The sequence below is a fragment of the Panthera onca genome, chromosome B3 (genome assembly GCF_046562875.1).
Source record: "Panthera onca isolate mPanOnc1 chromosome B3, mPanOnc1 haplotype 2, whole genome shotgun sequence".
NCBI classification, from domain to species: domain Eukaryota; kingdom Metazoa; phylum Chordata; class Mammalia; order Carnivora; family Felidae; genus Panthera; species Panthera onca.
The window spans coordinates 52,347,327-52,367,647 of NC_138344.1; the positions used below are offsets into that span (position 1 = coordinate 52,347,327).

Below are 20,321 nucleotides of genomic sequence, written 5' to 3' on the forward strand. Positions count from 1 at the left end.
TCAAACTTACAGAAAGTATAAAAGAACAGTATAATAAATACCAGGATACCATTTTCTTAGATGCACTGCCATCATTTTGCTACACTCCTGAGCTTCCTCCCTCACCCTTACACTTTTCACTTTTTGCCCTTGAATTAGCTCAAAGTTGCACATTTCCTCTGATACCTGTACTTCAAACAACTAAGGACAGTGTCTTACATAACCATAGTACCACTACTGCACCTAAGAAAATGAAAAGTAATTCCATAATATTATTTAATATGCAGCCCATGTTAAGTTAAAATTCTTCCAGTTGTCTCCAAGTCATCTTTTATAGCTTTTTTTTTTTTCTGATCTAGGATCCAAAGTTCACAAATGTCAAGTGGTTGTTACATCACTTGAGTATTGTAATCTGCAATACTCCCTGTTCTCCCAACAGTCACTTTTCCAGTCTTTATGGAACACCGCATAGGTGAAATCATGACGTTATTGCATCCCCACGGGAGACTCATAATAGGTGCTGGTGTGCTTGAGCACTAGGCTGAGGTGGTAACCTCCTCATTTTTCCATTGGATGGCCACTGTTTCTCTAGGTAATTTGTGGTGAGATAATCCTATTCTCTAACAACCTCTCAAAGGTTCTGAACCCCTGGACGAGTCCTTGCCTGAATCAGTTATGGAAGAGTTTGCACAGCGCTGGTTTTCTGGTTCTCTTATTCCCTTTGTTGTGTATTATTCAAACAATGACCCATCAGTCCTTGTCCTCTCTTTCCTCAGTGTTTTTGCTCTCTGGTTACTTCTTACTGGGGCTTCCCCCCCCCCCCCCCCACCTCCTTGTTGACCACATTTAACCAGCCTTGCAAGACCTTCTCCCTTTACCCGCAGATCTCATGACTTCGTCTTCAGCAAATTAAAAACAAAAGCAAAGAAACACAAGTTGCCTACCAATTTACAGTAATTTACAAACATTAAAGTGGCTGTGATACATATTTATTGGGTTCGACTGAAGAGAGTAGAGAGAGGAAATCAGTTTTATTATTTTTTTTAAATTGGATTCCTAAGCCCTGAAAAAAAATCTTTCCTCTTCACTAGGGTAAAGTCACTTGTTCTGTCACAATCAGGCTTTTTGTAATGGTGTTGAACAGAAGCGACCTCATCCCTTCAGTTCCCTCATAGGAGCATCTAGGAAGAACAGATGTTTGGAAATGATGGGCCCAAACGCCCCATTTTACACGGAGAAAGAGACTCAGAGAGGTGAAGGGGCTTGCTCAGCTCCTTAATGGTACAGCTAGGACAGGAACCCAGATTAAAAAATACCTCCTGCGATGTTCTTTTTCATTCCCTTCCCAAGTGCCTTGTGATTCGGCCGTTTAATGGGTAAGATGAAGCCGCTGCATTCACGGCCTCCTTCATTGCTAATTTGCATTTTGCCTGCATCACCTTCCCACCTTTGAATGCTTTAAGTAAAAATTCCCATTAGAAGCCTTTTATTAATATTATTATTTTAAAATCAATCTTCCTTTCTGCAGATCAGCAGGGAAAATTTAGGAAGACTCAGGGAGCACATGCTATCACTACTTTAACCAGGAAAAAAAAATGAAGGTCTTGAGGACCTGCAGCATCAGGCCGCTCCGATTGCCGCTTTCTCGGAGGCTGAAACGCCCGGCGGGTGACAGCTCCAGGGATCTTAAAAAAAGATGCCAGCTAGAATCCACCCTTCCCCATCTCCCGCTTTAACGATGCAGTGACAGGCACAACGCTCCAGGAGCTTGTCTAACGTTCACCGGAGAGAAGAAAGTGGGGAACAAAGCCCAGCTTGGAAAAACCCAGCCCCGCAGCGCGAAGACGCGAGACCGCGCCCTCACTGCAGCGGCCCGCCGGGCTGCCGAGGCTGCGGAGCCGCAGTGCGGAGCGTGGGACCCACACCCCGGCGGGCGCCTCCGGCCCGCGCCGCCCCGCACTACCCGCCCGGCCGCGGAGGCTAGAAGCGGCCCGGGTTCCGCGCGCCCGCCCAGCCGAGCGCGGACGCAGCAGAGCATCCTCAAGCCCCGCGGGGAGGGCGCGGCCGCCCACGCGCTGTGGGCCGGGGTCTGCAGACCACGCCTGGCCCCGGCCGGCTCTCACCCCCGCAGCGCGCTCACCCTTCCGTGCGCCCATCCCGGAGCCGGCGGTGCGGGCCGTAAGTCCGTCTGCCCCGAGGTAGCGGGGCCGACCGTGCAGGGGCGGCGCCGTGGCCCGGGCGAGCGCGGCGATCAACAGGCGGCTCCCGGCCGGGCGCAGCGCTGGGGCGCGCGGCGGCAGCGGAGCAGCCTGGGAAGCGTAGTTCGAGGCGGCGCGCCGCGGCCGCGCGGAGGCGGGACCCCCTGCCGGGTCCTCCCCTGCAGGTGTCCTCTCCCGGAATCTATGTCCGGAACCCGTCCCAGCTCCGCAGGCGCCGAGGACCTCAGCCTTGGGAGAAAGCTGTGCAGCCTCTTTTGAGAAGCTCGGGGCTACGGATAGGGTGGGTGGCAAAGGCTTTTCAAGCCTGTGAGGAGCAGTTGGGTGAGTGAGCATCTTTACGCGAAAGCATGAGTTTTTACAGGCTTTACTGGGGCCTAGGGCGGGGACCCGGGAAGGAGGAGTAGCTAGGGTAGATGCCTGCAGGGACGGCTTAAGGTAAGACAGGTGGGGTTTAGCAAGGCTGATTTAAAGTTTTGGGGTTAGGTTGTTGGAGAGCCCATGCAGGCGCAGTGGCTTTTACTAGATGTGAAACTAGAAACTCTGCCTATCGAGTCTTGGCAACCTCATCTGTAAAATAGGCTTAAAACCTAAACAGGTATTGTGAGGACTAAACCCATATTAGGTGCGTGTACGATAGCACCTCTGTTAGGCACTTACCACACCCGTAATAAAGGTCCCTTCCTTGGGGGTTACAGGGGTTCCCGGGCACACTTCTTGCCTGGAAAGTCCTACCTACAATACTAAGTTAAAAACAGGTGAGCCTCATTGGGCTGGGTAAATGTTAAAACCCGCTCAGCTTGTTATTGTCAGCCTTTTAGCCCGTTAACTTCCTCCCGGAACGTACTGAAAAGTGCTGTCTGCCAGGTTCTCGGGCGCTACAAAGATAGAGAAAATACAGTCTTGTCTCTGAAGCATGAAAGTCGGGTGGGGTGGGGTGACATAGGACAAAGACAGAAATTACTCAAATATATGGCATAATGGGGTTATCTTCCAGAAGCTTTCTCTACTTAGATGTGCTGTCTCTCCTTTTTGAATGCTTTTTGCATACTTCTACTGCAACTCTTGTATATAGCGTTTATCTCAACTGTAAAAGTATGTTGAGTTTTGTAAGTGGCTGCTATGCAGTATTTTACATTATGATGAGATTTGCATCTTAGGGATGTGGTGGAAGGGAAATAAACCAAAGGGATGGATGCAGCATTGCTGGTGTAATCTGCCTGAAATAGGCAAAGGGTGAATCGAGGTGAAACAGCATCATGATCTAGCATGACTTGTGCAGTTATCATGTGGAAAAAAGAAAAAACCAAACCCCCCCCCAAAACAAAAAACCCCAAAACCAAACCACCAAAAAACAAAACCACAGAGGAAATTCCATATTTGAAAATAATAACACAACTTTGCATTTGTGAAAATACTTCCCTACTCAATGTTCTTACTTGATTTTGGCAACAATCTGTGAGATACAGAATGAGGATTTTCCCCCGATTTCTTAGAGGCACAGAGAAGTGATATGACTTACTCAAGGTCACCTGGTAGATCATTAAGCCTATCTTCTCTCCTTCCACCCTGCCCCCGAAGAGGGTTAGCCCTGTCTTTCCTTTGTACATTTCAAAATAGGGCCATGCCTTCCTCCAGAAGGTGGGCTGAATCAGAAAACAAAGTTAATTCTCTAAGGCTCTTGGAACTAGCATGATGAACATTGGCATACAGGGGATACTGACTGAGAGACCAGTGGGATTTCCACTATCAACTAATGGACTAATGGACTGCCTCCTCACCAGAATGACACATCTGATCTGGAAAGAGTGAAATGAAATGGAGGCATGACCAAATCAGCTGAAATCATGTTCCCAAGTTTTCTTGTCATTTGTTATTCCACATATCCTATGTGACATGATATCTTTGACTTTTTTATGTTGTGCATTTATCATAAGTCATAGCCTCTGTTAAATAAGAACAGGACTACTTACAGATCAAGCCAACAGTTTCCCCAGAGAAAGTTGATGATAGGCATAAGCTGAAAATAATAAAACAGTTTTATTCAGACTGGAAGAAACAGTAGAAAAGGTTCTATATATGAAAGATACTCAGTGATGTACCATCTTTCTTTTTTGGTTTCTTGTGGTCTGCGTGTGATAAAATGAATGGAGCATTACTTCAGATGACGACTGTGACAGGAAGCAGGCATAGGAATGGTTTCTTAAGTTAAAGTCATAGTTGGCAGCCAAAGCAAAGATATTAGAGCTCTGTGACAGTCCCAGAGCCATGCACCAGCTCCAGGAGGATGCTGACACCAAATTAAAGACAGTAAGTTGTGAAAAAGAACTTCTAATCAATCTCTGTACCATGAGGGCTAGAAGCTAGTAGATGTTAATGGGTGGGGCAGAAAGGTACAACAATGAACCTTTCTATTTTTAATGTTGAAACTTAATGGAAAGATATGATCAGTTCTAGTTTGTTTAGTTCTTTAAATCTAATATCTACATCTAAAACTTTTTAAGGGAAAAATGGATGTCAGTCATACCTATGACTTATCAGCTGAAACCCATCATCATTTTTGGACCATATCTTGTAGGTTTAACTTTCAACTTGCTTTTTAGAAAATGCAAATGTAAAATTGAAACAGGTAGAGCTGGAAGGGACCTTACATATAATCTTATCTAATGTTTTTGTGTAGGTGAGGAAGCTGATATGTCAACAGTAAATGTCACTTGACACAAAGTAAAAAAATGTGGCAGTTATAATGAAATATTTTCATTATTCACAATGCAATATGTAGTATACCTCATTAGGAACATATAGCAGATACTCAACATCCATTCACGTCTCTTCCTTCTTTACAGAAGTCTGTATAGGTGTGTTTACCTATTAGGGAAGGTGACCCTATTACCATCTCAGAGGTACACTCCTAAACTATCATGGGCAAGATCCTTTTGACTGGCCAGTGAGAGGTTGGGGTGGGCATGCAAACCAGTTCTGGTATGTGAGACCTGAGGAGAGGTCTGTGAAAGCCTTCTGGGAAAGATTTTCTTGCTCTTCAACAGAGACATACAGGGAAACATGCCACCATCTCCACTGATGTTGTTGCATCTGGCCGTGTTATCTGAAAGTGGCCCTTTAGGAAGCCAGCACACCGATGATGGCACAGTAAAGAGTCAGAATGACCCTGGGTCTGTGATGTTGTTGTTTAGTCAGTAAATCAATCAGAACTGGTGCTGCCCCGCTTGTAGATTTCTTGTTATATGAGATAATATCCGTATTGATGAGTCAGTTTGAGATGGATTTTTCTGTTACTTCAAGCTGAAACCATCCTACATGTTACAAATGAAAGGTAAAAGTGAATTCTTTGAATGGACTGAAGGTCTGCTTCTCAGAGTTAATAAAAGCAAACAACAACTACAGCCGCAGGCAAAAGATGGGGATATTATCACATAATGGATAGAAGTATGGGTTATAACATGAGACAGACCTGGGTTTGAACCCAAATATTTACTGCCTGGTTGACTGTGATCAATTTTTTTAAACCTCTCTAAGCTTCATTTTCTTTATCTCTAGACTGGGGACAATAATACATACCACACTAGGTTGTTATACAGATTAAATAGGGTAATTTGTGTCAAGGATGCTACAAAGGACATGGTGCTTAGTAAGCACTGCAGGAGTGGCAACTATGTTGATGCACTATGAATTAATTCACATTTATAGTGTACCTGGCAGCAGGCATCTAGAAGTGAATCACTATATAATAGTGACCATGTTAAATGACATCACAGGAATGCAATCAGCAAAATCCAGAATGTGGGAAACTCTACACGACAACCCACTTCTTCAATAATTGCAAGAAAAATAAAAGAGGGAGAGTTTATGGATACACAGAAACATAAGAGACAAATAATGAAATACAATGCGTGGTACATCTTGATTTGCACAAAGCAGCTGTCTAAAACATCACATTTATGAGAGAACTGAGGGACATTAGAATATAGGATATTTGATTATATTAAGATATTTTAAATTTTTTAGATGTGATAATGGTACCATATTGTTTTTAAAGAGTCCTTATCTTTTGGAAAGATACTACTGGATATTAGTGAAAAAATACTGAATATTTGAAGAAGAAATAATATCTGGGTACTTTAAAAATAATCCAGTGTGGGAGTGGTAGTAGGGTGGCAGCATCAGGGTATAGATGAAACAAGATTGGCCGTGAGTTGATAATGATTGAAGCTGGGTGATGCACCCATTCTCTCTACATTTTTCAAAACAGCTTCATTGAGATATATTTAATTTATGATAAATTCACCTTTTTAAAGTATACAATTTGATGGTTTTTAGTACATACACAGAGTTAATTATCACCCAATCTGACTTTAGAACATTTTCAAAATCCCCCCCAAAAACCCCATGCACATTAGCTGACATTATTCCCCCTCCCCCCATAATGCCAGACCCTGGAAACTGCTAATCTATTTTGCCTTCTCTGGATTTGCTTGTTCTGGACTTTTCACATAAATGAGATATGTGGTGTTTTGTGACTCCTTCTTTCACTTAGCATAATGGTTTCATGGTTCATCCATGTTGTAACATATACCAGTACCTTATTTTTTTTTATGGCCAAATAACATCCTACTCTATGGATGTGCCACATTTTCTTTATTTGTCAGTTGATGGACATTTAGGTTGATTCCACATTTTGGATATTATGGATAATGCTGCTATGCATATCTGTGTACATTTTGTATAGACATGTTTTCATTTCTCTTGGGTATATACGTATGTATAGAATTGGTAGGTCATGTGGTAAGTTTATTTTTAGCATTTTGAGGAACAGCCAAACTGTTTTCCAAAGCAGCTGAACCATTTGACATTTTTACCAGTAATGTATGAGGGTTCCAATTTCTCCATATCTTTGCCATCACTTGCTAATGTCTGTCTTTTTTGTTTTTATTATAGCCATTCCAGTGAATGTGAAGTAGTAGCCCATTGTGATTTTGATGTGCATTTCTCTAATGACTAATAAGCATTTTTTTTAATGTGCTTATTGGCCATTTTTATATCTCCTTTGGAGATATTTCTATTCAAATCCTTTGCATTTTTTTCCAGGTGTACAACATAGTGATTTGACAATCCTATACATTATGAAATGTTCACCACAAATTTAGTTATCATCTGTTGCCATACAAAGATATTACAATATTATTGACTATATTCCCTATGTTGTACTTTCATCCTGTGACTTACTTATTTTATAACCAGATGCTTGTACCTTGTAATTCTCTTTACCTGTTTCATCTATCCCCTGACACCTCTCTTCTCTGGCAAACATCAGTTCTTTGAATTTATGAGTTTGTTTCTGTTTGTTTTGTGTTTTAGATTTCACATGTGAGTGAGATCATATAGTATTTCTCTTTCTCTGACTTATTTTACTTGTCACACTACTCTCTAGGTCTACCCGTGTTATTGTGAATGGCAAGATTTCATTCTTTTTATGGCTGAGTAATATTCCATTGTGTATATACACCACATCTCCTTTATCCATTCACTATTGATGGATACCTAGGTTGCTTCCATATCTTGACTCATGTAGATAATGCTGCAATAAACATAGGGGTGAATATTATTTTTGAACTAGTATTTTTGTTTCCTTTGAGTAAATACCTAGTAGTGGAATTACTGGATTTTGTGGTATTTCTATTTTTAATTTTTTGAGGAACCTCCATGTACTGTTTTCCATAGAGGCTGCACCAATTTATATTCCCAGCAACAGTGCATAAGTTTTCCCTTTTCTCCACATCCTTGGCAACACTTGTTTTTTCTTGTCTTTTTGATACTAGCCATTCTGACTAGTGTGAGGTGCTCCTTGTGGTTTTGATTTGTCTTTCCCTGATGACTAGTGATGTCTGTCGGTCATCTATATGTCTTCTTTTTTTTTTTTTTAATTTTTTTTAACGTTTATTTATTTTTGAGACAGAGAGAGACAGAGCATGAACGGGGGAGGGTCAGAGAGAGAGAGACACAGAATCCGAAACAGGCTCCAGGCCCTGAGCTGTCAGCACAGAGCCCGACACGGGGCTCGAACTCACGGACCGCGAGATCATGACCTGAGCCGAAGTTGGCTGCTTAACCGACTGAGCCACCCAGGCGCCCCTGTATGTCTTCTTTAGAAAAATGTCTCTTTGGGTCCTCTGCCCATTTTTAAATTGAATTGTTTTTTTAGTGTTGAGTTGTAGAAGTTCTATATGTTCTCTGAATACTAGCTCATTATTGGATATAGCATTTACAAATATCTTCTCCCATTCAGAAAGTTGTGTTTTCATTTTGTTGATGGTTTGCTGTGCAAAAGTTTTTTAGTATGATGTAGTCTCAATTGTTTGTTTTTGCTTTTGTTTGCCTTGCCTAAGGAGATGGATCCAGAAAAATATTGCTAAGGCTAATGTCTGAGAGTTTATTGCCTATTTTTCATATAGGAGTTTTATGGTTTCAGGTCTTAAATTTAGGTCTTTAATCCATTTTGAGTTTATTTTTGAGCATGCTGTAAGAAAGTGGCCCAGTTTTATTCTTTTGCATGTAGCTGTCTGGTTTTCCCAACACCATTTATTGAAGAGATTTTTTTTCTCCAAGTGTACTTGCCTCCTTTGTCCTAGACTAGTTGGCCTTATAAATATGGGTTTATTTCTGGGCTTTCAATTCTATTCCATTGATCGATGTGTCTATTCTTGTGTCAATACTGCACTGTTTTGATTACAATAGCTTTGTAGTACAGTTTGAAATCTGGGATTATAGATACCTCCCTCCAGCTTTGCCTTTCTCAAGATTGCTTTGGCTATTGGGAATCTTTTGTGGTTCCATAAATATTTTAGGATTTTTTTGTTCTAGTTCTGTGCAAAATACTATGAATATTTTGATAGAGATTACATCAAATCTGTAGATTACTTTGGGCAGTATAAACGTTTTAAAAATATTATTTCTTCCAATCCATGAGCATAACATATCTTTCTATTTATTTGTATCATCTTCACCTTCTTCCTTCAATGTGTTATAGTTTTCAGAGTGCAGGCCTTTCACCTCCTTGGTTAAATTTATTTCTAGGTATTCTATTCTTTATGATGCAGTTGTAAATGGGATTATTTTCTTAATGTCTCTTTTTAATTGGGTTGTCTTCTCATTGTTGATCTGTAAAAGTTTTTTTTTTAATATGTTCTGGTTATATATCTTTTATCAGACAGGTGATTTGCATATATTTTCTCCCATTCTGTGGATTGTTCTTTTTTTTCACTTTCTTGATGGTATCTTTTCATAAGTACCCTTTATCAGTTTGAGGTTTCTGCCTATTCCTACTTTGTTTGATAGTTTTATCATGAAAGGGTGTTGGATTTCACCAAATTTTTTTCCTGTATCCATAAAGATGATCATGTGGGGTTTTCCCTTTGTTTTATTAATATGGTATATTATATTGATATTTCAGATGTTCAATGAACTTTCTTAGGTTAAATCCCATCTGGCCATGGTATATAATCCTTTTTACATGTTGATGGATTTGATTTGCTAATATTTTGCAGAGAATTTTTACCTCCATATTTATGAGAAATGTTGGTCTGTAGTTTTCTTTTGATGTCTTTAATTAGTTTTGGTATCAGAGTAATATTGGACCTATAGAATGACTTAGAAAGTATTCCCTCTTATTTTTTGGAAGTATTTGTGAAGAATTGGTATTAATTCTTTAAATGTTAAGTAGAATTAACTCATGAAGCCTTTCGGCCTTGGCTTTTCTCTGTTGGAAATTTCAAAATTACTAATTCAGTCTCTTTGCTTTTTCTACATATATTCGGAATATGTAGGGACACCTGGGTGGTTCAGTTGGTTGGGGGTCTGGCTCTTGATTTTGGCTCAGGTCATTGTCTCGTGTTTCGTGGGTTTGAGCCCTACATTGGGTTGTGCACTGAGAGTGTAGAACCTCTCTCACTCTCTCTCTGCCCCTCCTCTGCTTGCATGCACACTCTCTCTCAAAATTAATAACCTTAAAAAAAAGAATATGTATATCTTCTTGAGTCAGTTTCATTAGTTTATGTCTTCCTAGGAATTTGTCCATTTCATCTAAGTTATCTAATTTATTGGCATATAATTCTTCATAGTATTTATTATCTTTTTTATTTCTGTAAAGTCAATGGTGATGTCCCCTCTTGTACTCCTAATTTTAGTATGTGACTCTTTTCTCTTTTTCTGTTGGTCAGTCTAGCTAAAGATTTGTCAATTTTGTTGATCTTTTCAAAGAACCAACTTTTTTCCCCCTTTTCTCTATTGTTTTTCTAGTCTCCATTTATTTCTACTATAGTCTTTATTAGTTTTATCATGGCCTAGATGGTTTCCCTGTGAATTCTACCAAACATTTGAGAAAGAAATGATACCAATTCTCTGTATGTCTTCCAGAAAATGGAAGCACAGAGAATACTTCCTTATTCATTCTGTTAGGCCAGTATTACCCTAATAACAAAACCAAAGACATTACAAGAAAAGAATTACAGACCGATATCTTTCATAAAAATAGAAGCAAAAGTCTTCAACAAAATATTAATAGATTGAATATAACAATGTATAGGGAGAATGATCCATTATGACCAAGTGGGATTTTTTCCAGGTATGCAGGTCTGGTTCAACATTCAAAAAAACTAATGTAATCCATTAAATCAACAGGCTAAAGAAAACAATCATGTAATCATACCAATAGATACAGAATAAGCATTGAACAAAATTCAACATTCATTCATGATAAAAAGCTCCCAGAAAACTAGGAATAGAGGGGAACTTCCTTAATATGAAAAACAACGGCTAAAAAAAAAAAAAAAATACAGATCACATGATACTTAATGATGAGAAGTGAGATACTTTTCCCCTAGGATCAGAAACTAGGCAAGGTTGTCTCCTCTTGCCAATTCTTTTTTTTTTTTTTATGTTTATTTTTTGAGAGAGAGAGAGAGAGAGAGAGAGAGAGAGAGAGAGTGTGTGTGTGTGTGAGTGGGGAAGGGGCAGAGAGAGAGGGAGACATAGAATCTGAAGCAGACTCCAGGCTCTGAGCTGTTAGCACAGAGGCTGACTTGGGGTTCGAACTCAAGAACTTCAAGATCATGACCTGAGCCAAAGTTGGATGCTTAACTGACTGAGCCACTGAGGTGTCCCTCCTCTTGCCATTTCTATTCCACATTGACTAGAAGTCGTAGTTAATGCAATGTGAAAAGAAGGGTTGGGAGAAGGTTATATACAGATTGGGAAGGAAAAAGTAAAACTGTCTTTGTTTATAGATGCATAATTTTTATGTAGGAAATCCCAAATAATCATCAAAAAAACAAACAAATTAACCCTGGAACTACTAAGTCATAACAAGGTTGTAGATACAAGGTCAATATACAGAAGTCAATTGCTTTCCTATAATCAGAAGTTGAAATTAAAAATGCAACACCATTTACATTAGTACCCTCCTCCCCACAAAAAAGCAAAGAAAGAAAAAATACTTAGGTATATTTATAATATCTATGTGAGAGGAAACAACAAAACTCTGATGAAAGAAATCAAAGAAGATCTAAATAAATGACAAGATATTTCATGTTCATGGAGAGAAAAACTCAATATTGTTAGGATGTCCATTCTTCTCAGTTTGACCTGTAGATTTAATGCAATGCAATCAAAATCCCAGCAGGTTATTTTGTAGATGTCAACAAACTGATTCCAAAATTTATATGGAAAAGGGCGCCTGGATGGCTTAGTTGGTTAAGCATCTGACTCTTGATTTTGGCTCAGGTCATGATCTCACGGTTAGTGAGATTGAGCCCCATTTTGGGCTCTGTGCTCAGAGCACAGAGCCTGCTTGGGATTCTGTCTCTCCCACTCTCTTTGCCCCTCCCCTCCTAAAAATAAATAAATAAACTTAAAAAAAAATAATCCAAAATTTATATGGAAAGACAGAAGATCCAGAATAGCCAATATAATACTGAAGGAGAACAAAGTCAAAGGACTTACACTACTCAGCTTCAAGAATTACTATAAAGCTACTGTAGTCAAGATAATGTGGTATTGGTGAAACACAATTGAATCAATGGACAGAACAGAGACCCCAGAAATAGACTCACACAAATATGGTTATCTCATCTTTGAAAAAGAAGCAAAGGAAATTTAATGAAGAAAGGATAGCCTTGGTGCGCCTGGGTAGCCCAGTTGGTTGAGTGTCTGACTTCAGCTCAGGGCATGATCTCATGGCTTGTGAGTTCGAGCCCCACATTGGGCTCTGTGCTGACAGCTTGAAGCCTGGAGCCAGTTTCAGATTCTGTGTCTCCCTCTGTTTCTCTGCCTCTTCCCTGCTTACACTGTATCTCTCTCTCAAAAATAAGTAAACATTAAAAGAAATTAAAAAAAAAAAAAAGGATAGTCTTTTCAACAAATGGTGCTGGAACAATTGGACACCCAATTGAACACCCAAAAGTGTTCCGACTTTTTCCTGTTCACAAAAATTAACTCAAGATGGATGAGAGATCTAAATACAAAACACAAAACTACGAAACTTCTAGAAGATAACATAGGAAAAAATCTAGGTGACTTTGAAATTGGCAAGGACTTTTTAGACAACACCAACAGTAGATCCATGAAAGACAAAATTGGTAAGTTGCACTTGATTAAAGTTGAAAACCTCTGCTCTCAGAAGGACATTGTCAAAAGATTGAAAAGGCAAGCCACAGAGTGAGGAAAAAATATTTGTTGGCAAAGATGTGGGGAAGTTGGAACCCTCGCATGTTAACAGTGGGAATGTAAAATGCTACAAGGGCTATAAAAAACAGTTAGGTGGTTCCTCAAAAACCTAAACATAGAATTACCATATGACCCAGCAATTCCACTCCGGAGTATCTGTCCAGAGAAACTGAAAGAAAGCACTTGAACAGATACTTATATATCTGTGTTCATTGCAGCATTATTTACAATAGCCATAAGTTGGAAACAACCCAATTGTTCATCAACAGATAAATGGAAAAACAAAATGTGATATATCCATACAATGGAATATTTTTCAGCCATAAAAAGAAATGAAGTTCTATTAAAAATATTTTTGTTATTTAAATGTATTTGACAATGTTATATTAGTTTCAGGTGTACAACATAGTGATTCAACAATTCTTTACCCAGTGTTCACGGTAAGTGTAGTTACCATCTGTCACCATACAGCCTAATACAGTATTATTAGCTTTATTTCCTATACTTTGGTTTTCATTTCTGTGACTTGTTTACTTTAGAGATGCAAATTCATACCTCCTAATCCCCTTTACCTATTTCATCCATCCCCCATGCCCACCTTTCTAGTAACCACCAGTTTGTTCTCTGTATTTATGAGTTTTCCTTCCTTCCTTCCTTCCTTCCTTGCCTCCTTCCTCCCTTCCTACCTTTCTTTTTCTTTCTTTCTTTCTTTCTTTCTTTCTTTCTTTCTTTCTTTCTTTCTTAGACTCTACATATAAGGGAAATTATATGGTATTTGTCTTTCTTAGTCTGACTTATTTTACTTATAATACCCTCTAGGTTCATCTGAATGAAGTTCAGATACATATTACAGTATGGATGAGCCTTCAGGATGTTATGCTAAATAAAATAAGCCAGACACAAAGGGACAAATATTCTAAGTTTCTACTTACATGAAATATCTAGAATAGGCAAATTCATAGAGACAGTAGATTAGAGGTGACTGGGGACTGGGAAAGGCAAAAATGGGGAGTTATTGCTTAGCTGTTACAGTTTCTGTTTGAAGTGATGAAAGGTTTTAGAAATAGACAGTGGTGATGGTTGCACAACACTGTGAATGTAATTAATGCTACCAAACTGTATACTTAAAAATGGTTAAAGTGGGCACATATGGCTGCCTCACTTAGTAAAGCATGTGAGTCTTGATCTCAGGGTCATGAGTTCAACCCCCACACAGGGTGTAGAGCTTACTTAAAATCTTTCTTAAAATGGCTAAAGTAGTTAGTTTTAGGGGTACCTGGGTGTCTTAGTTGGTTAAGCATCTGACTTCGGCTCAGGTCATGATCTTCCGGTCCATGAGTTCAAGCCCCACGTTATGCGCTGTGCTGTCAAGACAGCTCAGAGCCTGGAGCCTGCTTCAGATTCTGTGTCTCCCTCTCTCTGTGCCCCTACCCCACTCATGCTCTGTTTCTCTCTCTCTCTCAAAAAATAAATATCAAAAACATTTTTTAAGTAATTAATTTTATGTTTTATATATTTTACCACAACTAAAAAAAAGCTAATGTTATATGAATATGCAAAAAACCATTGACTCACATACTTTAAGTGGATGAATTGTATGGCATGTGACTTATTTCTCAAAAAAGCTGTTCAACCATGCAATTATATAAGTTTAGCACAATTTGCTTTTCTATTCTGCTTTTGATGTGTAATTGTTTCGTCTGTTTTTTGTTATTCTGAACATTGCTACAATGGACATTCTCATGTTTCCTGGTGTATAGGTGCAAGGTTTTCAACAGGGCATATACAGTTTCTAGTTTTGGAATTTCTGATTTGTAGAAATGAACATGTACAGTTTTGCAAGATAATGGTAGAGTGCTTTTCAAGGTGATTGCACCAATTGTACTTGTCCTAGCACTGCATAGAATCCTACCTTCACCAATAACTGGTCTTGCCAAACTTTTGCCAATCTGATGAATATAAAATAGTTACTCTTTGTGGCCTTAAGGTGAATTTTTCTGATTATTAATGAGGTTGAGCATTTTTCACATGTTTATTTACCACTAAGATTTTTTTCTTCTATAAAATTCTAGTTATGCCATTGAGGTATTTGTGTTTTTTTGTTTGTTATGTAGGAGTTAGCTTTTCAAATATTCTAGATATTAACCTTTGGTTGGTTGTATATGTTACAAATGAAACATTCTTTGTTATCAGTATTTATACACTTTTTAAATTCAGATAGCCTAAGTTCAAATAATGAAGAATACCTAGATTTTCAGAATCTATTTCGTTCCTGATTTTCATATAAAACTTAGCTAGAGTTTGGAGCACAAGGTGGCTCAGTTGGTTGAGCATCCAACTTCGGATCAGGTCATGACCTTGGTTGGTAGGTTGAATCCTACATTAGGCTCACTGCTGTCAGAGCAAAACCTGCTTCAGATCCTCTGCCCCGCTCTCTCTCTCTGCCCCCTCCCCCCAAATAAATAAAAACATTAAAAAAATTAAGAGTTAGCTAGGGTTTGAATACTAAAGTACAATTCAAAGATTTTATTCAAATGTTTTCGTTTCCTGGGACATCTGTATCTTCTTCTAGCTTCTAATTTAATTTTTCTTTAAGGTATCTTTTTGTCAGCAGAAGTCCTTAATTTTAATGTTCTCATGCTTACCAATCTTTTATGAATAATGCTTTTTTGTTTTGATAAATAAGTATTTTCTTTTTTTTTTAATGTTTATTCATGTTTGAGAGGCAGAGACAGAGTGCGAGCAGGGCAAGGACAGAGAGAGAGGGAGACACAGAATCTGAAGCAGGCTCCAGACTCTGAGCTGTCAGCACAGAGGCCAAAGCAGGGCTCCAACTCATGAACCATGAGATCATGAAGTTGGTGCTTAACTCACTGGGCCACCCATGTGCCCCAAGAAGTATTTTCTTATCCTGAGATCATAAGGATATTTTTCTGTATATTCTTCTGAAGGTTTTAAAAGTTTTATCTTTCATATTGAAGTCTGTAATCCATCATAAGTTAAATTTTGTATGTGGTAGGAAGTGGAGATCTAGCATGGGGATGACCAATTGTCCTGAAGTCTTCTATTTCATAGCCATTCCCAGTGATCTACACTGCCACCTGTGTCATAGATGAAGTTCTCATACATTTATGATTCTATTTCTGGATGCACTATTGGTATCCATTAGTCTCCCAGCATGAATAACATCCTGTCCTAAATATTGCTCCATAATAATTCTTGATGTCTGATAAGGCAGTTTCCCTTTGCTTATTCTTCGGAAGTATCTTGGCTGTCTGTGGGTCTTTGCTCTTCCATATCACCTGTAGAATTAGCTTGTCATGTTTCTTGCAAACCTATATTGGGATATTAATTGCTGCTGCACAGAAGATACAGATCAATTTGTATTTTGAGTCTTCCTGTCTATAAACATAGTATAGTGTTTTTTTTCATTTAAGTCTTCTTTAATATATTTTAATAAACTTAAAATTTTTTTCTTTTTAAAGGTCTTATCCTTTCTTAGATTCATTCCTCAGTTCCATCTATTCTGTCATTTAATCTATTAATGTTTTAATATTAAGGCACCCTTGTATTTCTGGGATAAAGTCCATGTTCGTGATGGATTATTTTTTGTAAGCATTGCTTGATTTGGCTTCACAATGTCTTAAGATTCTTAGATCCTTGTTTCTGAGTAGGATGCCTTTCTCAGCTCGTTTGGGTCATAGTTATAGGATTGGGTGTGTGGTTATACACTGAACTGATTTGGGCATTGTTCCTGCTACTTTTGTTCTCTGAAAGAGTTTATATAAGATTGGACTGGTGTTTTCCTTGAAAGGTTCATAGAATCTTCCAACAAGATCTTCTGGAGGCTGATTTTTTTTTTTTTTTTTTTTTTTTTTGGTAACAAGATTTTTAACTCTAGTACTGATCCAGTTTCTTTAATGGTTATAACAACTGTTCAGACTTTTTATGTCTTCATATATTAGTTTAGGCAAGTTGTTTCTTGTTCTAGCTTTCAAATTCCTCTTGTTTTGATATATAAAGCTGTCCCTTTTTAAATTGCCAGCCTAGTTATGAATTTTATTTGAAAAATTAATCTAAATTGAAAATATTTGTAGTAGGAGGACTTCATACTAGTTGAGACCTTCCAGCTTGCCAGAACCAGAACTCCAGAGAGGTGCTTCTTTGACTTTACTAGATATTATCACGTAGCATTTTAAAGCAGTTGCACCAATTTATATTGCCAACACTATGTGAGATTTCCTTTTGTTTGACAATTTCACCAGTACTTAGAACCGTCCAGTTCTTTAATTTTTGCTAATCTCATGCCTATGAAATTGTAATTTTAAACTGAATTTCTTTGCTTAGTGGTAACATTATATTTCCTTAGGTTTGTTGGCCACTTGAGTTTTATCTCCTGAAAAATTTTGATCAATTTTTTTAGTGTTTGTCTTTTTATAACTCATAGTCATTTTAATATATTCTGGATAATAATACTTTGTCAGTTATGTGTATTCAAATATATTTTTCCATTTTATACCTATCTATTCAACTTTTAAGGTAACTTTCAAGGCAGAGAAAATTTTAATGTTGATATATAGAATTTACCAGCCTTTTTTTATTCTTTGTGGTTTGTAATTTGGTATCCTGCTTAAGAGATCTTTTGCTATCTCAAGGTTATAAAGATATTGTTCTAAAAGTGTTAAAGTTTGTTAAAGAAGATTCCAATTAGATCTTCAATCTGTAACTGATTTTGATACATGGTATGGAAGATATTTAATTTGATTTTTTCCCACAGGATTAACTGTGCCAACAGCATTCATTGTCATAGATTAACTTCTCTGATATGGATGGGCCTGTTTCTGTGCTTTCTTCGTTGTCCCTTTGTTATATTTGTCTATTCTGGCAGCACTACCGCAATGGTGTAGTTCTCATGGCTGCATTGTAAGTCTTGATGGCTGTGAAGGTAAGTCCCTCTTCCTCAGTTCTTCAGAAACGTCTTCTCTTCTTAGCTCTTATCTTCCATATGAATTTTAAGACAGGCCTGTCATGTCCTTTGAAGAATCCTATAGGGATTTTGGTTGGAATTTTTTTTTTAATTTTTTTTAACGTTTATCCATTTTTGAGAGACAGAGACAGAGTGCAAGTGGGGTAGGGGCAGAGAGAGAGAGAGGGAGACACAGAATCCGAAGCAGGATCCAAGCTCCAAGCTGTCAGCACAGAGCCTGACACAGGGCTCAAACTCACAAACCGTGAGGTCATGACCTGAACAGAAGTCGGACGCTCAACCGACTGAGCCACCCAGGCGCCCCTTGGTTGGAATTTCAACGAGTTTATTTTTAGTTTGGGAAGGAAATGATATTTTCATTATTTTGCATCTTCCCATCCATAAACATGGTAAATCTCTGCTTTTATTTGCATCTTCTTTTGTATCTATCAGTAGAATTTTATAGTTTTTCCATGTAAAGCAGGCTCTCGTTTTCTTAACTTTATTCCTAAATATTTAAGGTCATCTTTTCCACAATATATTTTCTGATTGGTTGATGCAATTGATATTTGCATATTGATCTTTTATTTTATAACTTTGAAGTTTGGATAGTTCCGATGTAGACATTATTTGTATTGCGTGTAAACATTTTAGTGTTGTCTATTTTCAATAAACAACAGTTTATTTCTTTTCAGTCTTCCTTTCCCTTTCTCCTTTTTCTTACTGCACTGACTAGGGATTCCAGAACAAAATTAAATAGAAACAGTAATAGAAGCATTCCTTTTCTTTTTTTTTTTTTTTTGGTTTTACTTATTTTTTATTTTTTTTCAATATATGAAATTTATTGTCAAATTGGTTTCCATACAACACCGAGTGCTCATCCCAAAAGGTGCCCTCCTCAATACCCATCACCCACCCTCCCACCCCCCACCAACCCTCAGTTTGTTCTCAGTTTTTAAGAGTCTCTTAGAAGCATTCCTTTTCTTATTCTTGACCTCAAAGGAAATGCTTCTAATACTTCACCATTAATTGTGAAGTTTGCTCTGTGTTGTAGGTAGATACACAGAACACCAATATTGACATTCTGGTTGATGAAGGAGAAATAAATATATATAAAATTCACTCTAATCCACAAATTGTAGATATTAGCTTTTATCATTTGGATTATGGATAAATCATCAAAAAACTTACAGGAAGATTGAATATTTGCAAACAGTCCCAATGTCTATGGAAAAAAAAAACTCACAAAGAACCCTAATTATAAAATGTCAAATAAGTATGAATTCAAGCTGATTCATTACTGAGATCTACAGGAAACTCTTGTGAAGATCACAAAAAGGAATCATGGAGAAAATTCTGAGGATTGTATAGAACTTACTTCAGAGCATTTTATAACTTATTTGGAGGTGTTTTATGACCCAGGATTTCTTAGGGCTGGTGAAATTGAAAATAACTAGGGATAGTTTAGAAATTTGCCTTTATGAGAGAGAAGTGGGATGGCTTTTGAATCTCTATTTTTTGGGTACTTTTTTTGTTTACTTGCACTTTTACAGAGGCCTTGGTCATTTTGTAAAGTAATTAAGAGATCATCACTTAGTCTTTTTTCCTGCTTGACTCATTTTCTGCCCCTTATTTTCGTACCTACTGTTCTATCTTTCGGTAATCTCTGACTTGTCAAGGTCATCTTTCTGGTTCCTTATCTAGGCCTGTATTTCACCCCTTTAATTTAGCCTTTCCCAAACTGCTAAATTTATGAGAAGGAGGGTTTCCATGGTCAAACAAGCTTGGGAAATACAGTGTTAAGCCAAATCCAATAGCTTACTTTACCACTGGAGGCCTTCTAGAGCCTTCAGTATTCTAATGTTCATTGTGAATCTCCAAAAGGGAAATACAGCTTGTAGTATTTCCCTAATTAATCAATTAACTTTTTCCAAATGACACTTCATATAATCCAGTTCATTAATCTTCAAATAAAAACTTCCAGTGCTTGGGGCACCTGGGTGGCTCTTTCAGTTAAGCATCTGACTTCTGCTTAGGTCATGATCTCATGGTTCTTGAGTTTGAGCTCCGCATCGGGCTCTCTGCTGACAGCTTAGATTCTGTGTCTCCCTCTCTCTCTCTCTGCCCCTTCCCCGCTCGTTCTCTCTCTCTCTCTCTCTCTCTCTCAAAAATAAATAAACATTAAAACAATTAAAAAAAAAAACTTCCAGTGCTTATAAACTTTTCCTTAGTGGAAGATACATTATATGCTCTCTTGCTACTAGACCACAAATTCTTTGAGGACTATTTCTTTTTCTTGAAGTATTATCTGACCTTGTTATATATTGAAACTCTGCCATTCCACCTCTCTTATAGTTCCTGAGATGGGCACACTGGACACTACTCAAAAATTCATGTATGGCACAATCTTGCTAAAGAATCCA

General features: G+C 38.1%; 1 protein-coding gene across 4 annotated transcripts in view; it reads right to left on the reverse strand.

Annotated features, from left to right (window-relative positions):
* Positions 1 to 20,321, reverse strand: part of TMOD2 (tropomodulin 2) — a 72,589-nt gene that overhangs the window by 51,078 nt on the left and 1,190 nt on the right. For 2 of the 4 annotated variants that reach the window (XM_060618518.3, XM_060618520.3), the window contains exon 2: positions 4,169 to 4,215. The exons of 1 other annotated variant lie outside the window; for it this stretch is intronic. The gene's annotated coding sequence lies outside the window, so the exon portion shown is untranslated. Of the gene's footprint in view, positions 1 to 2,119; positions 2,265 to 4,168; positions 4,216 to 20,321 lie in introns of those variants that run through there. One more of the 4 variants, XM_060618517.3, reaches the window with a different exon arrangement.